General features: G+C 41.3%; 1 pseudogene; it reads right to left on the bottom strand.

Moving 5' to 3' along the window:
- Positions 1-304: 304 nt before the first annotated feature.
- On the bottom strand, positions 305-2,416 carry LOC128045593 (bridging integrator 3-like; annotated as a pseudogene).
- Between the last annotated feature and the right edge of the window lie 1,896 nt (positions 2,417-4,312).

Genomic DNA, 4,312 nt, shown 5'->3' on the forward strand with positions numbered 1-4,312 from the left:
TACCTATGTCTCCTGGATCTTGCTGTTGGGTGGGGAGACAGCAGTCTGCTTGAGTTTCCTGGTGCCAAGTTTTTGTTCCAAAGGGCTGGTGAGGCAGAGTGGAAGTCACCTCTGTCTCCAACCTGGCAGATGGGTTAGAGGGCCAAGGGCAGGGCCTTCCACTATGCTGACATCTGAGCCTAAACTTGAAAAGGTAAAAAGCTCAAGAGACTGACTTGTGTCTCAGGACTCTTCTGAAGGAAACAGGGATTTTGTCATCAGCCACAACAGAGACAGAGTGCAACTGGGTTCCCTCAGTTTGGTCTCAGTCTCCCACTCCTGCTGCCCAAACTTCATCCAGGTGGCCAGGCTGGTCAAGATGTTAGGGCAAGTCTCCAAAGGTCTTATGTATTTCCTGGTCTGCTCTTGGATCAGGGACTCAAAGCTGGGCTAGAAGGAGTGGAATCAGCTGTTGTAGAACCTCAGTAGCTCGTCCAGGAGCTGTTTGATCTTGGTTTCAAGGTCATCCCATACAGGCTGAAGCTCTTCTGGGGCCTGGTGGAGTTTGGGGAGCACTGATCTTGTCTTCTCCTTCCCCACCTTGTCCTGCAATCACCTATAGTCCTACTCTATAGGAAGCCTTCTTCTCACCACCATGTTGAGGTTCTGGGAGATGCTGTCAAACTTTTTCAGGGGTCAACCATGGTCTTTTGGATCTGATTCAACTTTCCCTGGCTAAAGGGATCCATCCACTCCATGACCATGTCCAGGATGGCCACCACATTCAGAAAGTCCTGGTCTTACTGGAGAGGGGATTCAAGAGTAAGTCTAAGGACACCTTCACAGCTGATTTGATAGCCAAGTCAGCACTGGGGCTTCTCTTCATGTCCTTTTGCAGCCTCCTGGTCTGGTCTTCCAGTTGCTGGAATTTTCCATACATTGTTTCAAAGTCTCTCTCCACTACTGGCCAATCTTGGAAGGCATTCACTTCAGATGCATAAACATGACCCTGCTGCCAGGGCCCTCAGCTGCAATTCAGTCCTCCTTTTATTTTCAAGGAGACTTGCTTTACTTAGAATGAAAAATTCTGCTAAGGATAAAGTCAACACAAACATATGTATGGTACACAAATATATGTATGGAATATTACATATACAAATAAAACTTGTAGGGGGTTGTATCAATGCAGAAATAAGAAGTTAGGAGCAAGGAAAAATTCTGCCCTGCAAGTTTCAGAAGGAGCATGGCTCTGCCAGTGACTGGATTTCAAGCTTCTGGCCTTCAGAACTGTGACACAATAAACTTCAGTGGTTTTAAGCCACCTAATTTGTGGTACTTTGTGATGGCAGCACTGGAAATGAATATATATTCTCTACACAAATGATTGCCTAGTATTCTATAGCTTATCTCAAAAGGATGTTCCTCTCTGTTGCTAGAGGTGCTCAAATACAAGTAGGAAGACTACTCAGTGGTGATGTTGTTGAGGAATTTAAATTACCACTTTAAGAGCCCCATCTAGCCCAGATTCTATGATTTTAAGATATGAAGAGCTTCAGTTCAATTCAATCACTCAGTCATGTCTGACTCTTTGTGACCCCATGGACTGCAGCACACCAAGCTTCCCTGTCCATCACCAACTCCCAGAGCTTGCTCAAACTCATGTCCATCAAGTCGGTGATGCCATCCAACCATCTCATCTTCTGTCATCCCCTTCTCCTCCTGCCTTCAATCCTTCTCAGGATCAGGGTCTTTTCCAATGAGTGAGTTCTTCGCATCAGGTGGCCAAAGTATTGAAGTTTCAGCTTCAGCATCAGTCCTTCCAATGAATATTCAGGACTGATTTCCTTTAGGATGGACTGGTTGGATCTTTGGCAGTCCAAGGGATTCTCAAGAGTCTTCTCCAACACCACACTTCAAAAGCATCAATTCTTTGGCACTCAGCTTTCTTTATGGTCCAATTCTCACATCCATACATGACTACTGGAGAAACCATGGCTTCGACTATATAGACTTTGTTGGCAAAATAATGTCTCTGCTGTTTATTATGCTGTCTAGTTTGGTCATAGCTTTTCTTCCAAAGAGCAGGAGTATTTTAATTTCATGGCTGCAATCACCACTGCAGTGATTTTGGAGACCAAGAAAATAAAGTCTGTCACTGTTTCCTTTGTTTCCCCATCTATTTGCCATGAAATGATGGGACCAGATGCCATGATCTTTGTTTTCTGAATGTTGATGTTTTAAGCCAGCTTTTTCACTCTCCTCTTCACTTTCATCAAGAGGCTCTTTAAATCCTCTTCTCTTAGAGGATGATATTAGAGCTTGGAGGGGAATGATTCAGGGATTACATTATAACCTTTGAAGGTTTACCCTGATGAGTGTTGCTAGTACAGTTAGATTTTTCTATATTTGTTTGCCCAATCTCATAAGCTACAGCCATCAATTAGAGACAAAGACTTTAAAGTGCTGTTCAGATCTTTCTTAATGATTCATCCACTTTCAAACTGTGTTCGTCCTCCAGGTGCATTGTGGATTTAATTGCTTTGTCTATATCTTGCCATTTTTCAGATCTAGGAGTGAAAATGTGTGTTTCAGATGTGAAATACTGCCTTGAACTAAGAAAGCAGGAGTGATTTAAGACACCCAAGCTCCTCAACAGAGCCCTCAAACTCTTTACCTTCTCTTAGAATTTCAGTATAGATACTTATGACCGTGAAAACTACTAAGCCTAAAAATAAATTGTATCAGTTTCAAAGATCTCCTATCTATGCTCCTTGCTGGAGACAGGAATCCCTCCCCTTTTATTGTTAAAAAGAGTCTCAGTATCTTTCTTGAGATTATCCCCCACTATTGGATAGTGATTTATCATTTTCATAAAATTGCAAATGGGAGCCCGTTGCCCAAGACCAGTCATAAATTATGAAAATGTGTTCAGCTCCTCAATAGGGACTGATCTTATGGGGAGAATTTCCCAGAACTAAATTTAACTGCTTTGCATAGGTTTGCAGGGAGGTTTGATGTCCCTGGCCCTCTGATGAGGAAGGAAAAATAGAAAAGGACTAACATTTGTTAACAACCTACTAGGGACCAAATTCTTTATATGGTACTTAATTTAATGCTCTTAACACAATGAAGCATAATCATCGGCTTCTTTGATAGAAGGTAAAATAGAGGCACAGAGTGGTAGAAGACTTTCCCCAGGCTAGTGAAGGAACAGAGCCAGATTCAAACCCAACTTTGCCTCTGAAGTTAAATCTCTTTTCACTTATTGCATTGCCTTTCTAAAGTGGAACAGTAATATCTCAACTAGGGTAGATGGGGTGGTTTTTATTAACATCAACCTAAACCTTGTGTTCTTCAAGTTCTGATTGATTTGCTCCAAGGAGCCATTAAGAAAGGACACTGATCAAGGGCTGTAAATTAACATTTTCTTCATACACAACTCTAAGCAGCTATTTAAAACCTGGGTAATATCTTCTTCTAAAAAAAAATTATCAGTTGTCTGGGTATTTATGCTCTGTCACTCTTGATTTTTCATCCTTGACTCCATTAATAGAATTTTCCTTAATTCCTTTTCTCTTTTTATGGCTTTGCAAGGGGCTAATTTGCAGGCAAAACTGCTAATTTTACAGATGCTTTCTGCTTCGTCAGCATGAGCCTGAATGAGGAGTTATTAATAGAAGAATAGGATTCCCTTTTCATCCTTTTGCTTTTGACTGTTGTAGGAGGTGGTACAAAATCCATTATTTAATAACATTTGTTCTTCTTGAAAGGTCATCATTCCAGCCTTTCAGCTTCCACTAAAGTATAGCAGTATCAGCAGCCACTTTCTCTTCCTGAAAGGCTTCTGGAATTCCTCCAGGTTACACGGTTGGCATAAAACTGTCTTTGAGATCCACCTTGGGAATGGGGTCCAGCTGGGAAATTATCTTGGTATTTCTGTGCATTTTCCAAATAGTAATTTCTAGCCACAATTATTTTTAAATGTTCCAGTCACTTACATTCCTAGAAAGGATGCTGAATTGGGGATATATCAGTTGAAAATTGTACTTGGTTGCTCATAGCAGATAATAGAGATAATAGTAGCATAAACAAGATTTTTTTTTCACATAAAATATATTTTTAAAACAGGCATTTAGAATTGGTATGATGACCTCACAATGTCCTCAGGGACCCAGGGTCCTTTATTGTCACTACCATGTTGCTTCCATGCCCATGGTCTAAGCCACTAGACTCATGACGGTAAATATATGATTCTAATCAGGAATCAAACATACAGTAAAGGGCACTTTTGGGAGTTTCCCAGAAGCCCTCCCAGGAGATTCCATTTATATCC

This window comes from Budorcas taxicolor, chromosome 3 (genome assembly GCF_023091745.1).
Source record: "Budorcas taxicolor isolate Tak-1 chromosome 3, Takin1.1, whole genome shotgun sequence".
Lineage (NCBI taxonomy): Eukaryota > Metazoa > Chordata > Mammalia > Artiodactyla > Bovidae > Budorcas > Budorcas taxicolor.